The following is a 21,936-nucleotide window of genomic DNA, read 5'->3' as shown; positions in this document are numbered from 1 at the left end:
AAGGAAGGGAAAATAAACTCAGAGATGATGTAGGTTTTTTGCCCTCCAGTATGACTTCCAGATCTATCACAGACACGTTTGGGGGTATTGTTAGGAGGAAAACATGCATTTAGGGTATTTCTATTTCGTGTCTTGAAAGGGGGATTGTTTTTGTGATGGGACGTAGAAAAGAAAGGTCTGATGCAAGCTAGTCACAGCACCTGCCACTCTGAGAGAACAGCGAGGGGCTTTAAGCACAATGAAAAAGAGGAATAAAATGCCGGGTGTTTATCTCCAGCGTTGCAGATAGAAATATATCTCCGCCCAACGTGAAACATCGCCTTTAATAAGACTGCCCTGCATTCATCTCTCCTGCATACACATGACGAGCACACCTAATCCGTCACGTCAAGACATGTTAAAAGGAACCTTCTTTCCCTGTTCCTTTCTACTCTGAATAAGTAATTATGAAAAACAAATCATGGCCATGTCTCTTTCTTTCTTCAGTTTTATTGGGTTTTGTCTGCCTGTCTCCCGTGGACATGAAGAATTATTCTGTTCATTCAGATCCGATGATTTTCTTTGGGGGGTTGTTTCAGATAAAACAGAGGGTCTGATTTTGTCAGGAATGTAGCTCTGGAAGTCTCTAAGAGCAACTATGCATATGAATTTGAGGGCAAAATGTCACCCTCTAAGTGAACTGAATGGAGAAAACACAATAGAAGTCTGTTAAAATGCTGCTTTGGGCAACAAGAAAAAAAGGCTGGATGTGATCATTCTTTCTGAAGGCCTTGTAGATGCCGACACATAGGATGATTTGCGGGGTGCCTGCATTCAGATATTTCTTTCTGCGGCGTGTACTGCTCTGGATAAAATTCGGGGGCTCTTACTCGGAGAAAATGGCCTTCTAGCCTGAAAAGGCTTATTCTTAAATGCACACAAGGCTACCTGATAGAAAGAAGAACATAGTAACATAAATACGTGTGTGTGTGTGTGTGTGTGTGTGTGTGTTGAATAGATTATCTCATCAAGCAGTTTGGAAAGCAAAGGGCAGAGGAGTTGGGACCAAGCTGTAAGTTCACCTAAATTTTGATGAATGAAATTCTTCCCAGGTAGGAAGGTAGAAAGGCATGAAACAGGCCTGTATAACCTGGATTTCAAGTCGGTTTTTGGATCCTGACCTCACATCTAGGCCTAATTCCCTGCAGGATCTCCCTCCTGCCGCGTCCCGAAGTCCTCCAGGACTAACATCGCCCTTACACGGTGACATGTGACCCAATCATGTCCCTCACACTGGGTGTCACAGAAGGAAGGGCTTCAAAAGTGAAGTATAAAGCTGTTGTCTTCCGTCAACCTCCATCTGCCCCTGTCTACTCTCTGTCTCATTCTCTTTGTGACTCTGTTCCTCTACTGGTTGTCTCTCTCCCTTTGTCTTTCCCTCTCTGTCTTTATTTGATCCCCTTCTGTATTCTTAACTGTCAACTCCATACATATGACTCCTAAGTCATTGTACTCAGATCTGAATGTCTTCTACGCTGTATTCTGAAATGTCTAACTACTTGTTGGACATCTTCACCTGGATCTTCTGCACCTCAAAATTACCATGTACCAAACTAGATTCAGTTCAACATCTAAACAACTTCCTTTCTCACCAGAAATGACAAAAACAAAAGCCACTGCCACCAGGTGAGTAAAGCTCTGCTCTGCCTCATGACTCATCCAGTCATTCATCAAACACTGTTGAGTCTCCACCTTGTTGGGACGCTGAGGTCACAAAACTGAGAAAGAGAATTCCTATACTCCAGAAGCACGGGGTCATACCTAGTCAGGTATGTCATCTGACTACACAGTGCTTTGATCTGAGACCTCACAAGATGTCACGGGAGCACAAAGGAGCGATACCTAATCCAGCCTAGGGGAAGGGGGTAGTTGAGGGTACCAGGAAGACATCCAGGAAGAGGTAACACCTGACTTGAGTCGCATGGGTTCTGTAGGAGTTAGTCTGATGAGGGGGCTGGAGAGATACGCTAGCATTTCTTTCAGAATCAGCAATGTGACACAAGCCTAGACAGATAGTCTGGCAACTCCAAAGAACTGTAAGTAGTTCTGGATGACTAGAGCACAAAGTGTTAGGGGAGGGGCATGCTCACAGCACCCGTGTCCACAGTCTGGGGGTCTTAGGGTCATCTGTGATGGATCCCATTCTCCCTCACTCTATGTAAGGTAGCTGTCAAGCCTTACCTATTTCACTTCCACCAGATATTCCTCTGCTCTAGTTCAGACTTGCTTTACCTCCTGTTGGGCCAGTGTAGTAAGCCCTGTTTCAGTCTCCATCCTTCCTCCGCTCCAATTTATCTGATCTCCCATTACAACGTATTTTTGAAGACTAAAAGCATGCTTTGTAGTCCAGCAGCAAGGGCATCACCTGGGAGTTTCTTAGACATGCAGGCTCTCAAGCCCCTGCCTAGACCTTCTGAATCTGAATCTGCATTTTAACAAAATCCCTTGGTGATGTGAATGCATACTAAAGTCTGAAAAGCACTGCTCAAAAGCAGAGCTCTACTTATATTCTAACACTGCTGAAAAACATAATCTTCACTGGCTCCCTCATGCCTAATGAATATAGTTCAAAACCCCTCATCTAATTTCTACTTCTTTCCAGCCCAACAGGACACTTTCCTTTTCTAGAACGTGCTTCATCCATCCCTCTTCATCCCCTTGCCTTTGCTCCTGGTCTCTTCACTTGGAGCCCTCTTTCACTTATCAAACCCTTTTGATCCACTGTGCTGAGCTGCCTCCTCCTCCATCCTTCCCAGGTGTGTCTCTCTCATCGCTGAATGTCCAAAGTACGTACGCTATTTCTTCTTAGTCTGTCCTATCTTGCAGTAGAGTTATCAGTTACATTTCCTGACTGTTAGTTGTCTATAAAATCCTGAAAAGCAGAGACTACAGCTTCCCCATATAATTGTCCCTCATGATTTTAGTGAATAGGTGCTCTATACATATTTCTAGGATAAATTATTGAAAGAAAATATTTGTACTCAAAAGGTGAAAAAGAGTAAACACAAATTGCTCTCGATAGCAAAAGAAATGTAAACTCAACCAGCACTCACTTTGTAGCCTCCAGGAAATGACCTCCATTGGGTTGAAATTACAAATCTGACAAACAACTTATCCCCAAATACTACAGCTACCAAAATACATAGTGGACAGAAAAACCGACCACTATGTGGCCAGTTAGAAGTTCTGTCCAAATATTAGAAGTTCTGTCCAAATGTCTCAGTTTTAAACTTTGTACCTCCTACTTACCTTAAATATCACAGGGTACATGACCAGAAAGAATTCTAGGTTTATAACATCATCTTTTCTGTCCCCACTAAAGAGAGGGAAAGTGGGAGCTAGCCGTAAGTCCTTTGATCTTCTTTAATGTATCATGTAAAATTTGTATTAGCCATGTAATTAGCTATGTGTCTCCTGACACATGAACACATTTACCAGAAATATTCCTTTGAATCAATGTATATAAAGCAGGGAAGAATCATGGCGGGTGCAGCAGAAACGTGCAATGTTATCAGGTTAGGAAATATCCTGTTCACAGAATGCTGATTTGGTGAAAGAAGGAGAGGAGCTTTGCTGGGAGAATACCAATGGCGTTTAACAATGCAGCCCAAACATGTTGGGGCATTCTAGGTGACCAGCTCTCAATGACAAGCCCTCAAGACAAGCAGCTTGCCTGTCTGCCAGAATCTCACAGATTGGAAGCAAGGGAAATACTCAATCTCTCTCTCTCTAAAGGTGGATGGACCAAGGAGGCCACTGCAGTTATATTAAGTGCTTCTAATTATCACATTCCCACAGCCAGAATACAGGGTAGTTCTACACACCGATTTTCCCAGCAGGAGCCCGCCAGAAGAAAAACTGGGAGGAAGCTTTGGAAATCGTCTTCCTTTCTCATACTTAGAAGAAATCATCTTTCTTTCTTATAGACGGCCAAGCTGTGAAATTTAGGCCCCCATCTGAATTTTCTGCTTCCGTTTTCAGATAGTTTTTTGTATTGTCTGGTTTTGTTTAGGTCCCAGTGAGTTCAGAACCATGAGGCATCCCTGTGACCCAAACGCTGCTTGCTCCTAGGCTTGGACCTTTCCTTCCCTATCAGAACAGGGCAGTATTAGTTGACAGGAGGTCCCTGGCATCTCCGCTGAGTATGCAGTGTCTGGAGTCAACTAGCCTGGGTTCAAGTCTTTACTCTGTTTCTTACCAACCGTATCACCTGACAAGTAATTGTAACCATTCTGCCTGTTGGATCTTTCTTTGATATTCTGATCATCATTAACTTATTAGCATTAACTTTGATTTTTTAAAATATTATATTAAAATATTATTAACCTTGATTACTGGGTTTGGGGCACCCTCTTAAACTTCTCTCACGAGGAGGAGAGTGCCTCCCTTGCCTCTCCCTAGTCCTGGCTTTGTGTCTCAGTTTGCTCATCTATAAAACCAAGCGAAAAATAGTAACCATTTCATTGGACTGATGAAAGGAATAATGGAGATAATACACTTACAGTGTTTAGAACATCACCTTGCAAATTATGTGAACTCTTACTGTTATTTTCTTTGACGCTGCAACTCTGTTCTTCCCACACTAGAGGAAGCGCATCGCAACAATGCTTCTCGAACTTTAGCAACCTGAGAATCACCTGGAGGGCTTGTTAAAACACAGATTCCTGGACACTGTTCACAGAAATCCTGATTATTCGGGGCGGGGGGTGGGGACACGGGGTCTGAGAACTTGCATTTCTAACAAGCCCCCAGGTGCTGCTGTTGTTCTGGGCATCAAACTTTGAATTTGAACAACATGGAGGTTAGGGGTGCCAACCCTCTGCTTAGTCGAAAATCCGAGTATAATTTATAGTCAGCCCTTCGTATGCTTGGTTCCTTCGTATACGCGGTTCCTTCATATCCCTGGTTCTGCATCTGTGCATGCAACCAACCTCCGGTAGTAGAGCAGCGTAGTATTTACTCTTGAAAAAAAAAAAATCTGTGTATAAGTGGACCCACGCAATTCAAACCCATGTTGTTCAAGGGTCAACTGTACTTCACTACAGGGAATGAATGTAACTGGAGGCTCCCTATTAAATCTTGGATTGATCCCTCACCAGCGACGTGTTTGTAATTAATCACCAGCGCACACACTTACTCTAAACAGGGCCACTCACACATACATCCTCTGCACAGGTTCATGTTGATAAATAGAATTGGCTGCCAACAGCCTCTGCAGCTTTTATCTACGCATTATAGTTTTTGTTCTCCTTTAGAACTTCTAGAGCTACGTCTCAGCAGTGCTTATCCTGACTTTGTAAATGAACACTTAGAAAAACACCTCAGAAGTTTCTGAGACCACTCAACGACAAAGTCTTGCCAGTATTGGTTGGTAAAGAGATTCAGTACCCCGGTTCAGTGCCATTCAACCAGCTCTCACCAATACCTGCTATGTGCCAGGCACTGTGGACAAAAAGATGAAAGGACCCAGGACGTTCATCAGAATGCACAGTCCTCAGGAGGAGAGAGGCACGCGAACAGTAAGTCATAATTCAGGATTATATGTGACAAGACAGCAACATGCAGGGAGGGCTGTGGGGAACAGAGAGGGCACCTTAGCATTTTCTACAGGCTCCAGCTAAGACATCCTGGAGGAAGCATCAGGAGAAGTGACTCTTCGCTTCCTGAGGGCTACTGCCAAGTGTCTGTGAAGCCCCAGGACCTGTAACACTGGCCTCCTGGCCCTCAATTCACTCTGCCGGAGGGGTGCAGATCCTGATGCTCTGCTTTCTCTCGGGTGCGGCTGTGCCCCCAAGAGGGCAGTTCTCTGCTCCCCCACAAGGGTAAGTCTCACCCAGCAGGCTCTCCTTGGTGCCCAAGCCTGGGGAGAGATGTCTGCCTAACTTTGGAGTCCAGTCAGTGGACTAAGTCTCTCACTGCAGTCCTTTTTTTATTAATAATGGTGATGTTTCTTCTGTATAGCACAGGGAACTTTACTCAATATTCTATAATAATCTATATGGGAAAAGAATCTGACAAAAATGGATATATGTACATGTATCACTGAATCACTTTGCTGTACACCTGAAACTAACACAACATTGTAAATCAAGTATACTCTAATATAAAATAAAAAGTAAATTAAAAAAAAAGAATGGTGATGTTTCTCACTTTGTTTGGGACTCAGGTGGGAGAGAGGGATGCCATATCTTGGGTTCCCTCAGAAACTCCAGCGGAGATTAGTAGCCAAGTTGTGTCAGAAAGGGTGAACAGAAGGTAGTCAGACTGGATTCCTGTGAAGGCGGTGGGTCTGGGAATGCTGACAGGGCTCAGAGCAATCTGAGTTCCACCTGCCTTCTTGCTGGTTATGGTCGTTCAAAAGGTCCTTTAGGGTAGGGTCATGCTGTCTATTAGGAGACCTCGTGCCTTTCTTTGAGCCTCATTTTCCTCCAAACAATACCACCCACCTGACGGGGTTGCAACAATTCACTAAGAAAATCTGGGAGGAAAATCTCTGGCTCACCAGATTGACCTGGTCCCACGTTCAGTCACTACCTCCATGTTACTCAGAACTGGGCTTTGCGCTGTAAGAATGCCTGGAAGGCGCCGTCACTTCTTTAGAGAAAAGGCGACAGAAGGAACCTTCCTTGCCCTGCCCCCTCCTGCTTTCGAGAAAGCAGAGGCAAGTGAACTAAATCATGATCTAAACATAGCCAGCCACGCGGCTGGGCAAAACGACTGCAGCCTGAACAATGGCTCTTGGCTGATGTACGTCTGAGACGTAACTGCAGCGTGGCCTCTGTGGATGGAGTACCATCAAGTATTACAAGAGGAAACATAAAAGAAAACACGGCACATAAACAAGCTCCCCGGATCACTGACATAACAAGCTCTTTCACTTCACTACGTAAAAGCCACAGAGCAAAAGGGTTCTGCTGACCACCACCCACTGCTTCCTATTTCCAGCTCATCGAAGAACTGGCCCTCTGCCTGCCTGCAGACAGGAAGTGCTCCTGGTTGGCTGACATGCTTTGCCTCCGTAACCCAGGGCCTCCATCTGTCCGCATGGTCAGACTCTCTTCCCTGACCACGTAGAGAAGCCTGTTTTCTTCTGACACCTTATGCTCTCATCTCTCCCTCAACCCCCCGCATGGATTGAAGATGGTTCACACTGGCCCTGGGCCCAGGTAGCCTCCTCCAGCTCCGCCTCCCCGCCCCCCCAACAAAGGTTCATTAAATTAGTCACTTGGACTTTCCATAGAGCTGAAGGTCACTTGCTGTAACTGTCAGCCAGGAGAGAGGCACCACTGGGGGAAGTTTCAGAGGCATGGTCTCCTTGAGTGGGAGGCTTGCTCTCACCTCCATGTTGCTGCCCCTGGACAGTGCACACGTGCTATCTCCCTCCAATGAGGAGACAAGAGTGCCCTCCCTCCAAGACACCAAGAGTTCCCCAGTGACAGCTCAGGCTTCCATCCCTGACAGGCTAAGGCAATTGCCTAAGCAGCTTCTTATGTTTCATGTTTTCCAACTAGAAAAACAAGGATACTTAACCTCCTCACAGGGGTGATCTGAGGACATATTAACCAATTTCTGAAAACCACCTGAAGAGTTTGACCAGAGGAGGTAAAGAATGGTCACTGTTCATCCAGAAGCACTGAGATTAAATAACAACTACAACAACAACTCTACCTACTTTGTTTGGGCTGAAAAACAAATTATCATTGAAAACAAACCTAGGTCTCTTTATATAATGTTTCATCTCCAAGCTGGAACTTTAGTATCATGAGGCAATAAAAAACAAAGCACAATGGAATCCTAAACTTGATGTTCTCTTGGCTCCGTGTCTCGCTTGCAGTGGTGGGTGGACTCTGTAATTACAGTGGTTGTGAAGTCCCCAGACATGTCTCAATCGGGCAGGCAGGGCAGACTCGGCACTGTATTAGCAACGGCAGTCACTGGGGGAGAGGGTTCCAATGGCTTCCCTGGCAGCATTGTCATGATTCAGCAGACAAAGAAAGTGCCAGAAAGCCAGACACTACAAGAAGAGACTGATAAACATTCCGTGCTTTGTATGTCTCTCAAAGCTGGCATTTGGAGAATGCGGTGAAATTTCAAAACTCCAGAAGCAAAGATGCATGTAGGAAGGGGTCAGACCTATACTGCACAAGCTTCATTTCTGACAGGGAGTGGTCCCTGGTTGAGAGAGGGGCTGTCCCACTTGATATTTCACCCCACTTGACATTTCAATGTCCAAAGTGAAGGACTTTCCCCAAAACATCTTGACACAAACATCGTGGAGCTTTGTCTATGAACTCACATAAAGTACAGAAAGCATTGTTTATCCATCTGTGTCTAACCGCTAGTGGTCTGTGGAAGAATGGCAGGTACTGCGGTAGGAAAATAATTTTAATCATGAACCTTCATGGGACTTTGGCAAAATCTCCTCAGCTTTCTGTTGAGCTAAATGTTAGTTCTCCCATCACCACTGGTCAGTCGACTGACAAGAATGACATGCTTATGTAGGAGGCATGAAAATCGTTAGAGATAACTACCTTTTAAGTTATCTCTTGCTATGCGAAACTTGACTCTTACAAGTAACCAACTATTTTACTTACCTATACCTATGATCTATCTTTACACTAACATATCTATTTAATATTAATGTGGAATGAGAGAGAAGTAGATATAAAGCTAGCATATATGGTTCACAAAGAATCCAAATAAAAATCTTAGAACCTATGTATTTGCTTATATCACCTCTGTGGGTAATAACTTCTGTAAACTAACTGCCTGATAATTTAAGATCGCATTTTGTTTTTTCTTTCCTTTCCTTTTATTCTTAACCCCCAAATTACCTATTTCAAACTTCAAGAGGTGGTCCCTAATTCTGGTATTCCATTCCGTTTAATTCAGTTCAAGGAGAATTATCCGTTGTGTTTCCAGGGCTGTGGTTTTAGTATTCAAAAGAAATATAAATCACATTTCCTGTTCTCAAGGTATTTCAAGTCCTGTGGGGAAGGCAAGGCTAAACACGAAACATGTTTGTCTGAGAGGATATGATTACTGCTAAAATGAATTATATGGATAAGAGGTGCTACAGAGCCCCATAGACTCCAAGGTTTGGTGAACACTTATAGTTTATTTACAGAGGAAAGAGTCCTAATTTTCATAGTCTGTTGACATGTGTTGGTTTCCCTAACATGGTAGACCACCCAGTTGTCCTTCTCTAGCTTTGTTTTGTTGGTCCTAGGGTGACCAGGCCCACACACGGAGACAGGCTCTGAAAGCAAGATGCTGCTCAGGTTGACCATCTGTCTAGGTTTTCCTGTGTGATACAGGGGAAGTCCAGAGAAATCGTGAATGCTCTCAAAAGTCAGCACATGGGGAGCTGCTCAGGAGAGAGCCCAGAGCTGGCAGTAATCTCCACTCCTAATGCTTCTGAGAAGTCTGATGACAGGTCGACAAGAGTAGTCTTGAAATCAGAGCAGATTTCTTTTGGCTGGGCAGAGGCTGTAACTGGCAAGTCCTAATTTATGTATGAAGTCTACTTTTTAATTTCACAGAGGAGCTGTCACCAGGTTCGAGGTAGAATGATCAGGGAGCGAGACTACCCCGTAGAGAATTAGCCGGGGGCATTGCTCTTCGGTGATCCTCCAGCTCGTCTTAAAATTCTCATTTAGAACAAGTATCATTCAGATGCCCAGGTAAAGAGAGAATTTGGTAAGGGGATGTGGCTAAGGCATCCTTTTCTCAGCCTTACCTTTCAGGAAAGGAAATAAGATTTGCTGTGTTGGGAGAATAAAGTCTTCTTTGTGCGAAAGAGCAAATGGTAGAGGAAAAATGTGAAAATTCCCAAAGTTGTGCCTTTGAGCCTTCCTAATTAACACAACAGCACAGCTCTCCTTCTGTTTCCTGTTGACTAGCGGGCAAAGGGCGGCTGCTCTTCCTTATGACCCACAGATGTGAAAAATATTGATTTGTCAGAATCCCTAAGGCTCTAATGAAATTTATGTGATTTTCATAAATACAAATTGTATCAGAACTGTTGTCATAGAAACTTGAGTGGGCAGAGCAGCCAAGGCAGGAAAAAGAGGAGAAATCTGTGGTCAGTTTTAGTGTATGGTCCCTTGAATCTACTGCCAGGCAGTGATCTTCCTAAAATGTAAACTTCATCCAGAGGCTTGCCATCCGCACTTCATCCACTTGCTGAAGTCTCAGTAGCGAGAAGTTAAAAGCCTTCAAATCAGCAGCCCGAAATTACCTATCCAGAATAATTTGCTGTCAGTCCCTTACCCCATCTCCTAGCAAGCCAAATTCAATTACCAGCCAAGCCCCTAATCCTCTAAACCAGCGTTTCTCAAACTTCAATGAACAAAACAGATTGCTGGGCCCCATCCCTAGGGTGCTACCTGAGAATTTGCATTGCTAATAAATTCCCAGGTGATGGTGACCTGACACTGCTGGTCCAGGGACCACATTTTTAAAAAAGCCACTGCCCCACTGCCTCTACTCAGTATGCCCATTCCACTCTATGTAAAATAATATCACATTCTGAATTTACTATGGTTAGTCACATGTCCTGCACTATAGTGTTTATGGTTTTGAATTAGAAAACAGTATATGTTCTCATAAGCTTTGTGTCTCTCTGTCCTACCACAGTGCTTTTGCACTATAGAAAGAGATCAGTAAGCTCTTGTTGTTAAATCAGGGGGAAACCAGGCAGAAATGACTGTCTTCTGAGCCTACAGAAAACCCTGAGATGTTTATGATTAAAGGATCCCACAGAGCTATTTACATCTAGGGGAGGAGCCCCTAGCTCCTTCTGCTTCCATGTACCCTTCAGGTGGCCTTCTATCTCTCCTTTCCCTTTAAAGGTATTCTTGTCATTTGAACCTGATTGACAGTAAAGAGTCAGAAAGCCCTGTTGTTGTTGCTTTTTAATTTAATTTTTATTTTATATTGGAGTGTAGCTAATTTACAATGTCGTGTTAGTTTTAGGTGTACAGCAAAGTGATTCAGTTATACTTATACATATATCCATTCTCTTCCAGATTCTTTTCCATATAGGTTATTCCAGAATATTGAGTAGAGTTTCCTGTGCTCTACAGTAGGTCCTTGTTGGTTATCTATTTTATATAAAGTACTGTGTATCTGTTAATCCCAAACTCCTAATTTATCCCTCCCCCTCACCTTTCCCCTTTGGTAACCATAATTTTGTTTTCTATGTCTGTGAGTCTGTTTTGTAAATAAGTTCACTTGTATCATTTTTTTAGATTCCACGTATAAGTGATATCATATGATATTTGTCTTCCTCTGTCTGACTTACTTCACTTAGTATGATAATCTCTAGGTCGATTCATGTTGCTGCAAATAGCATTATTTCATTCTTTTTTATAGGAAAGCCCTGGTTTTGAACCCAACTGTAATACTTATAAACCCCACGGCCTTTGGTAAGTTGACTGACTTAAGCCTCAGCTTGCCCATTTCTGAGATGAGGTCTAATAATCCTTAATTTACAGATTTGTCTTGAGGATTAAATAGAATAACGCATAGAATCTGTTGTAGCTCTGTGCCTGCCACCCAGTAGGGATTCACTCATCTATTATTTATCACAAACACAAATCTGGGGGAGAACGCACAGTGTAGTTTGCTCTGCACCCTCTAGGAGTGACCCTTGGTGCGCACTTGCCTATAAATTACTCCACGAGGTTTGACAAACGGCTGCAGGATAACCTGCGAGCCACTGCACCTTTCCGTGAGTATCAGTGACCCCAATTTCTGCTGGGGGGATAAATCTTCTTCCATTTTAATAAAATTTCTCAAGCGTCAATGGAAAGCAGAAATGTCACTGAAAGAAGCATGTGGAAACTGCAGAGCTGAGAGTGGGGAGTGTCCCTGAGGACCAGTCTCTGAGAAGATGCCTGTGTCCTGTGATGGGGAACATTTAGAAGCTGAAACAGTAGGAATGTGGTGGGGAAGGCAGGGGAATTCAATCTCCTTTGCCTCCTCCACACAAATCAATCACAAAGGAAACAGGCATTTGAGGAAAAAGTTCCTTTAGAATGTATTTCTATTACCTCATCTCATAAATCTCATTCCCTCCTAATATGATTCCTTGAGCAGAACGGCCCGGATCTTATACAGCCTCTTAATGGGCTCATTTTTGGACTCTGTAAGACAGACAAAGGAGTCTCGGAATCCCCCAGATGGGGACAGGAGCAGGTTAGAGGACCAACAAGAGGGTCACTTCAGACTAAGAAGGGATGATGGGAAGCTGACCGTCCAAATATCTTCAAGTTACTGGAATTTTCTGCTTCCGTGCTGAAGGAAGAATTCTGGGCAATAAAAACATAATTAGAAGATCTACACTATAACTTACTTAAGATTGTGTTGTCTCACGTTCAGCATCCATATGTCCTGAATTTTATTCAACAAGCACAGTGTTCATATTTTTTTCCACTGTTCGAATGGCATCGTTGTGTCCAGGAACTTCCCACAGTTTAGCTTCCAAATTATATCACCCAATTTGCCTCCTGTCCCCCACATCATGAAAAATGGGGTAATTTTTGGTTTGGGAAATATAACCATTGCAATATATGCCCTTCATTTTGCAAATGAGGAAAGTTGGATCTTACTACAGGTTGGTGTCAGCACCAGAGGGCTGAAACCCAGTTTTTCTGACTCTCAATACATGACTGCCTTCTAGTATACTATGCAGCCATCAGGTTCATTTTAAGCTTTTAAAAGGCTTTTTTTTTAAATTAAAGAAGCACTTTAATCCTGACAACATATCCCAGAACCCCCAGCTTTCTGTCTGCTTACAGAGAAGAAAAATAAAGTTAAATGATATATACATAACTTCATGGGGACATTCTCTTTATTTTATTAATCTAACTTTTAATTTTTTATTTATTTTATTTTATTTGTGTGTGTGTGTGATCAGCACATCCATGCAGAATCAGGTCAGAATTGTTTCTGCATCCAGAAGAGGCTTATTGAATCAAGTGCTGGCATCTCTACTTGGTTTCAAACAAAGCATTTCAAATGGCTAATAAGATACTCAGAAGTCTTCTCATCCAGGTCTAGCACCTATGTTTCAGCAACTATGCTAGGTATTACGTATTAGAAGTTAATAAAAAGAGAAAGACCTTATCCTCTTGGAATTTACAGCTCAGCTTAAGTGACCTGAGCAAGAGGGTCTAGGAAGGGCCCTCTTGCTGTCCTGGACACAAAAAAACCCAGGGTCTGGCATGGTTTAATTAAATGACCATCCTTCCCAATTAGCCATGAAAAACACTGCTTGTGTAACTATGTCATTATCACTTCCTGCCTGGATTAGCGTAATCCTGATATGCAGGCCTTCTGTGCTCCAGCATTTCCTCTGGGGATTTGCAACCTTTGCAAAACCCCAGCTTTAGAATGCTGGCTAGAGCCAAAACTTCATTACTCACATTACTTCTATGCCAAGCAAGCTTCCCGCGCTTCCTTAACAGAGGAGTGCACGCTGTAAACGTTCTGTAGTTAAAAGGATGAGTAGAAAGCACTTCCCCAAACCTGGGGCTGTCTCGGCAGTTTAAGTATACACTTCTCTCACCCCAAGCAAAAGTTGGCAAGTGCCAGCCCCAGACAACATACGTGTTCATCTCCTGTTGCCTGTCAAGGAAAAGCTGGATATTGTAGAAATGATTCAGACCCTCAGTGGGATTGATGGGGTTCTTTCTTCCAACTCTACAATTCTGTTTTTCTAGAATAGCTACTTCCTGGGGACTTCCTCAGATAGGAAAACTGTCTTTATCCCCACAATGTCATTTTTTCAATCATAAACTCACATTGTTTTCAGAAATGAAATAATACTAAAGATGAATTAGAAATATTTCAAATGAGGAAACTGCAACTGAGAGAGAGAGATAACATGCTTCGACAAGGTCACAGCAAGGATTAGAATCCAACTCTCCTAACTGATCTAAAGAACTACTGTGTCCTCTCTAATAAAGAGTTCAGATTCCAGTGACCTGTGCTATATGGCCACCTTCTCCCTCTACATTTATAGAAAGGGTCATTTTTTATCTGTAGGCTGTCCAACTCCTCAGTGCTGTAATGGAAAGGATCCTAAATGTCAAACACCATTTCTCATTGGTAATATTGCTTAGGTAAATATCTCAAAATAGATTTTCAGCACCAGAGCAGGAAGATGCCCATGAAAGGAAGCTCCAGCTTCTGAAAATACCACCGGGCTTTCGCAAAGCCAAACTGCATGAAACAGATCAAAGAGCATTACATTGCCTTCTGGTTATGGGTCACTCTATCTCTGTGAATCTAGTCATAAAAGCACAGAAATTCAGAGCTGGGAGGGACTTCAGAGATCATCTTGTCAACTCCTTCAGTTTAAAGGTGAAGAAAGCGAGACCCAGAGAATACGAGAGACTCGCTCCAGGCTATAGAACTAGTTACAAGGAAACTGTCTGTCCTTTCTCCCTCTGTCACACTGTCCTGTAACAAAAGGCCTAGGCCACCAGATATATTCAGTGGTTGTGTCAACAAGAACAGAGAAGATGCTTTTGATTTTTTTAGGGTGATACAGATTGGGACAAAGCCCCAAAGTGACCTCTTCCAAAGCAGGAGAGCAGCACATGCCAACGTGCAACAAATTCCTGGACACAACACAGAAAAAAGAAGAAGGAGGAGGAGGAGGAGGAGGAGGAGGAGGGGGAGGGGGAGGGAGAGGGGGAGGGGGAGGGAGAGGGGGAGGGGGAGGGGGAGGAGGAGGGGGAGGAGGAGGAGAAGGAGAAGGAGAAGAAGAAGAAGAAAACCATCCCACAACACCGAAAAAAGAAAAGAAAACCACCGCATCATGGTCTCAAAAGAAGTCGAGTCTGAGATCTGATATTCACCATTCATCACATACCCTTTGATGCATGATGCTTAAGACAGTTAGTGTGGCACTTTCATAACTAAAGCAAGTACAAAAAATGTCAAGTTCTACTTTAAAAACAGTAAGGCTCCTTGCAGAAGTGATTAGGGGAGAAACCTAGCCATCCTTTATATTTTCCTCTCCACTGAACTTGTGCAATATAGTTCCCTAAATGTCTGGTGCCCAGAACTTCCAAGGGCAAGAACTTTGCAAAATAACATTTTTTATTAGAAAAACTATACATAATTATCATAGAAAATATGCAAAATACAGAAAGTCATCAAGAAGAAAACCAAACAGATCTATATATTTACCATCCATAGATAAATACTGTTACTTTTGAAAATATCTCTTATCAGTATTTTATTTAGGCATGCATATACACAGATATTTTCAAATAAATTGGCCTCACATCATTATATATTGCTTTGTAGCCTGTTTCTGCTTGTTTTCACGTTACAACTTACCAGGAACTTTTTTTTTCCAAGTAGTTATCAAACTTTACTGAACATCAGAATCACCTGGAAGGCTTGTTAAGACAGAGTGCTGAGTCCCAATTCCAGTTTCTAATTTAGTACCTCTAGGGTTGAGATCCATAATTTGCATTTCTAACAAGTTTCCAGGAGATATTGATGTTGCTAGTCTGGGAATACTCTTGGAGAGCTATGGTAGTATTACAACATAACTTTTTGTAAAAAAATGGCTGTAGAGTATTTTGAGTGTGGTATATGATAGGCATTTTGACTTTTTCCAGTTTTCACTGTTATAAATAATAATGTAATAAATATATATTTTGCATATCTTTTTTAAAAAAGAGCTTTATTGAGGTAAAATTCACATACGATCAAATTCACCTATTTTAAGTATACAATTTTTTGTTTCTTTAAGATAAATTCTAAAAAGAAGAATTGCTGAGTCAAAGATTATATATGTTGATATACATTGACAAATTGTCCTCTGAGGTCGTACATAATTAGATTCGCACAGCAGAGTATGCACATCACTTTCTGATTTCCTTGGGCAACCCAGAATAGTATAATTTTTAAAACACCTTTACAAATTTGAAAGGAAAAAATAGTATTGTATTGTTGCTTTTATTTATATTTCTTTGACATCAATTGAGGTTGAATATTTTCCGTCAGATGTTTATTTGGTATGAGTATTTATGATTTTGTGAGTTCTCTGCCTTAGGCAGGATATTTGTGTAGGTATCCTTCATAGCACAGACCATGAGGACATTGGCCATCTTAATGATTGATAAATCGACACAGGGAAAATCCTATGTAAAATGTTATTTCCCTACAATTCTCATTGAACACCAGCATCCATCTCTCTCTCTCTCTCTCTTTCACACACACACACACACACACACACCCCTACCCCAAATTGTGAAGGACCTCCAGGCTATGGGCAGTCCCAGGGAAACCTCCACTAAGGTGCAGTCCCAGGGAAACTTCCACTAAAGCAGCAAAAACACACTAATTTAAAAACCCCCAACTGAATCCCGGGAGTCAGTTCTACTGCAAACAGTCAATTGAACTGAGGTAAAGGATAAGTGTTACAATGTTTATAGAGTTAATTTTAAAAGAAAGTGGTTATTTTACCTAATCGGTGTTTCATCTTGTTTTCTGCTCTGCTCTGGGGGTTCATGGGCTCAGCCTAGCAGGTGTCTCCCTTGCCCAGTTAGAAGCTGGAAGGAAGAAGGCCTGCGGAGAGAGCTGTAACCGCTGATCTTTGAAAACTTTCCTAACTTGCCACCAAGGAAGCCTTAAGGTTGAATACCAATTGCGAGAGCTTTGGTGGAGAATTCTGCATTCTTGGGCTCTTTGGCATTCACTGGGGGAAAAAATGTCATATATATTTTCACAGGTGAAGGAGAGTCGGTGCCCAAAGAAAGCATCCAATACAAAGGCACTGTGTTCTAGGTTTCAGCCTGTCTATAGAGTTTTTGAGAAGAGTTTCCTTTTCCTAAACTTCTTCTGAATAAATACAAGGTGACTCTTCCATTAGACCAGCATGATTTGAAATTATCTTTTTCTGCGTGGTCTGCCCTGCTGACTGCTCACCTCTTAAAACCCATGTGTTAGGAATACTTTTTTATTCCTCTTGTCTTCCCCCTTAATACATTCTTCCTGAGGGATGTTCTCTGCTCTTACGGCTTCAGCTCCACCCTGAGACTGATGGCACCAAACACCACATCTCCATTGGCAAATGTGTTCCTCCGTGACCTTGATGAATGCCCTCTGGGAATTTATCTTCACTGGAAAGACTGAGAAGGCTGACAGAAGATGCAAACCCAACGTGTTTAAAACGGAACTCTTTAACTCTCTCCACCTCAAACTTTCCTTCTTATTTTCCTCATTTCCGTTAATGGCATCCCCACTTACGTTAGAATCATAAGCCTTATCTGGATATTCTATATTCACTTGGTCCCTGAATCCTGCCTCTTCTGCCTCAAGCATGCATCTCCTATCGGGCTCTCCCTGTCTCCCCCCCTGCCCTTGTGCATTAGCTCAGACCTTCCTAATCTCTGGCCCTCCCCCTGCCCTTGTGCATTAGCTCAGACCTTCCTAATCTCTGGCCCTCACTACTTCACCCCTTCTAGCTGGCCTTCCTCCTAGTTTACTTTCTTCACTCCAAACAACTCTGTGCCTTCAAAATGGCCTCCAGAGGTGTATTCCCATTAAAGAAATCTGATCATGTCACTCCCCTGCCTGAAGATGGCTGCCCAGAGGACTAACCTAAATTCTTTGGCATGGCACCTAAGACTTTCCACTACCAGCCTCTTCTTCCCTCCTCACTTCCCTCCACCACCAGCCCCCCCTGGCAGGCTTTGCTCTAGTCACACGGAATCTCTGTTCCCAGAACAAGCTATTTTTAACCTTTTACCCCTCCAGGTTGTGTGCATTCTTCTTCCTCTTATTTGTCACAAAATTTCCTCCTTATCCTTCAATGCCAGCTGAAATGAATCACCTCATTCATTAATTCATTCACTCATTCAACATAATAATTTTTAGCATCTATTAACTGCAAAAAAAGAAAGAGAAAAAAATTGTGCTAAGGGAAGCCAAACAGATAGGGTCCCTGTTCTCATGGAGCTATGAAATTTTTCTTGAAGACTTTCTTGACACTTGGCAGTTAATAATTTCCTCCTTACCCTCATAGCATTCTGTTCATACCGCTATGATGGCAGTTAATAAACCATAATGTAATTAAGTCTGGATTCCTGACTAGACTCTGAGCTCCTGGGGTTAGGGATGGAAGGGATGAATTGATGATTAAGTCTTACTCGCCTTTATATTTGAGGAGGCTATTCAACATAGTGGTTAAGATCATGAGTTCTTAGACAACTACCTGGGTTCAAATTCTGCCTCTACCATTTACAAGCTCTGTAACTTTAGACAATTTAAAAAAATCTCTCTGTGTTTTGGTTTGTTCTTCTGTTGAATGAACATAATAATAGTAACCCATAAGGTTGTAAGGGTTAAAGGAGTTAATATATGTATATGGTAGGTGCTCCATTTTTATTAATTCCACTATGGTGCTAGTAATAGAAAGCCCTCCATAAAAGCTAACTTAATGAGTGGATGGATATTATTTAAGTATAATAAGATCCATCTATCTGTCTATCTACCTATCTATCTACCTATCTAATCTTACTCAAAGACCATATCACCTCATTCACAGGTATGAGAATGGTCAGGCCAGATGTAGCCCACACAGCCTAGGGCAGTGATTCTCAAGCTTTAGCATGCTTTAAAAATCTCCTAAGGAACTTATTAAAATTCGTATTTCTGTCCCCTTTCTGATTTAGTAATTTTGGAGTCGATCTCAGAATCTGCATTTGTAATGAGCACTGTGCAGATAGATGGTCCTTGGACCACACTTTGAGAAATACTAGCCCTGGCTGGTATCTTAGACCCTTTCCCCTGCTGCGGGTCCCAGAACCACACATTGTCTCACGTGAACAAAGGGACTGGAGGGGTCCTGCGGATCAAGGTGACACAGTACCATGTGATCACACACAGGATCCCTCTGTGGAAGACAGTCAGGGAGGGAAATGAAGTCCATAAAATGCACTCTGTAGAGACCTGCTACAAGGACACCTGCGTCATAAAGCAGGGCTGACTGTGAGGGTGGATGAAAACATTTTCTAGTAATCCCCCTTGGGTTATTTTCTAAGAATCGGCAACAGAGTGATGGTATTTAGGGTACGTAGGTTGAGCTTTATCATCAGTTTCATGTTGAGTTAATTTATGATTATTAATCTGCCATAAATTACTGATGTGACATTTGGCAGGTCACTCTGCCTTTCTGGGCCTCTTCTTTCTGTGAAAAGTGATTTGGGTTAAAGTTTCTCTCAGAGTCCTTCAGTCCTGTTATTCACTGACTCCTAGGCTGGGAATTGCAAACCACCTACCTAAGGCCTGAAAGAATTCACGGCTCTCCTAAGAGAGAGCAGTTTTCTAGGTATTAACCACAGAAGCAGTTTCCAAATGTCAATCAATAGCAACACACCTGGATTTTTAAAGATGAAGAGAGAGTGCCAGTTCCACTGGGCAATCTGCGCCAGCGCTTAGCTGAAACAGGAACAAAAAAGCACATCTGAAACAAAGAGCCATTCTCTTCCCTCCTGCCCAGCTGGCGGCAAACCTGTTCCAGCCAGCACTTTCTCCAAAGGCCTCACTCTCCTATCCTCAGGCCCTGGAGATGGCCACCACAGGAGGCAGGTACTTGAGCTACTCCTTCCTAGAGGATCTTGCTGAGGCCACCTGTAGGTCATCTGGTCACACCCTCAGGAGCAATCTAAATGCACTAGCAATAGTGAGTCCATGCCTGTTTTTCTGGAAATCCAACTCCCATTCCTGCCTTTATTTCTGTTATGCCATTGTAGCATTGTGATTTATAATAAGAAATATATATTTGGTCTTTATTCCTGTTTCTGGCACAGAGCTCCTAAAACTCTTGGAATTTCCTAACTGACAAGAGCAATAAAAGTGCCTTTTGTTATATTAATGAGACAACTTTTGGACCACACCTAAGGATGGGGGATGGTTGCCCATGGAGCTAAACCTGTGATTAGAAGATTGCAACTTTAAGTCTCACCCCCAAATATCCTGGGAGGGGAGAGGAGTTGAAGATTGAGTCCCATCACCTACAGCCAATGATTTAATCAATCGTGCCTTTGTAATGAAGCCTCTGAAAAAACCCAAAAGGTCAGGGTTTGGGGAGCTTCCAGGTTGATGAATACATGGAAATGTGGGAACAGTGGAGTTCCTGGAGAGGGCATGGAAGCTTTGTGCCCTGTCCCCATACTCTGCCCTAGGCATCTCTTCCATCTGGCTGTTCCTGAGTTATATTCTTTTATATTAAACTGATGATCTACTAAGTAAAATGTTTCTCTGAGTTTTATGAGCCACTCCAGCAAATCAATCAAATCCAAGGAGGGGGGGTCTTTGGAACCTCTGATCTATAGCCACTCAGAAGCACAGCTAACCAGGGTCTAAAATCGAGAGGGGCAGTCTTGTAGGACTGAGCCCTTAACCTGTGGGATCTGACGTCATCACCAGGTAGTGTCAGAATTATAGGACACCCAGACAATGCTGGAGAATTGCTTACTGTTGTGGGAACCACCCCCATTGGAATTGGTGTCAGAACTGTAGCCATCAATGATGGAAGAAAAAGGATTGGGAGATAAAGAAAAACTTTATTATTCCCATGTCACCTAACATGTAACAGGGCCTCTAGTCTTGAGCTATTTTGCTGTACATTATACAAAGTATGGTCCACAATGAAAGTACCTTCCAGATGTGTGTTTCAGGAGGACCCAAATTGAGAAAATGTATATGCACCTCAGCATCACACAGTCCCTTTCTCCGGGGTCATGGCACAGCAGGTGGGTGGGGTGCAACTCTCTACCCTTGTGCCAAAGCTGTGCGGCCGATGTCTCCTTGGCTAGTGTTTTCCAAGCTGTTAACAAACAAAGGAATCCTAGCCTTTCATTATTTCTCCCTTCTCTGCCCATATCACGTGGTGAAACATTTTTCTCCCCAATTGCACTAATTAAGTAACAATTAATGTTTTCCCATTTAAAAATTAATCAGAGACATAGATAATGGCTAATCAATGCTTCTCATCTTCTCTGAAGTACCAGTGGAATCATTTTTATTGTTCCAGCAAAAAGCACAGAAAATTGACCTCTCAGTGAGTTTATTCAGTCTTATCACAGATACAGTTTGCTTTCTGATGAAGCTTTTTAGAAAACTGAAGCTAGTTCCGGAAACTCCAGGATGCCTGAATTCTGCATTTTGACAGAAAGGTGAGCAGAAGCTACCTCTCCTCACAGTGAGAGGTTCGAGGGTGGATGCACGGATTACCAGGTGGTGAATGACAGAAGGATTTCTTGGCTAAAGCACCTGGCTGAAAGCTGTGGAGAGAAAGGATGAGAGAGGAGGTTGGCTTCTGTGTGGAGTTTTTACTTCTAGTTCTGAGTGGGTGCAAATTCCTTCAGCTCTCGGTTTCCACCTGTCTACCATCTTTCTCACCTATCTCTTCTCTTCCTCCTTCCTATGTCCTCAAGGTCATTGATGATGGGACCAGAGAGAAGGAGGTACAACCCACTGGAGGGAAAAGTGAAGTGGGCCTCAGATTGTGTGTGATCTGAGGAGAATGACACAATATTCGCTGTCTGCTATTTTTATCTGTCTGATGGTGATACATGGCTTTATCACATAGGTGTTTATATCTTCGTCTTGACCCAGATCGTGCTTCTCTGCCTAATTTCCCCTTGTGCCTCAACACTCTACCCAGTCAGGGTAGGTGCTCCTTTTCTGTGTTCCCAAGGTATCGTATTTAATTACTTGTTCATTTTTCTGACCCTCCCACTCTATTGTGCAATCCATGAGAGTAACTTTGTGCCCAGGGCCTCAGTAAAATGCCTGCACATGACGGGTGTTCAACAAATGCTTTTTAAAATGAATTACTAACAAAAGGTGTAAATAAATGCC

General features: G+C 42.7%; 1 protein-coding gene across 2 annotated transcripts in view; it reads right to left on the bottom strand.

The window, feature by feature from the left end:
- The window catches only part of MAML2 (mastermind like transcriptional coactivator 2), a 365,379-nt gene that overhangs the window by 179,400 nt on the left and 164,043 nt on the right, over positions 1–21,936 (bottom strand). The gene's annotated exons all lie outside the window — the stretch shown is intronic.

The sequence above is a fragment of the Balaenoptera physalus genome (genome assembly GCF_965194825.1).
Source record: "Balaenoptera physalus genome assembly, chromosome: 10".
NCBI lineage: Eukaryota > Metazoa > Chordata > Mammalia > Artiodactyla > Balaenopteridae > Balaenoptera > Balaenoptera physalus.
Note: the sequence above shows the minus strand (reverse complement) of the source record. Positions and strands in the feature narration are given on the sequence as shown.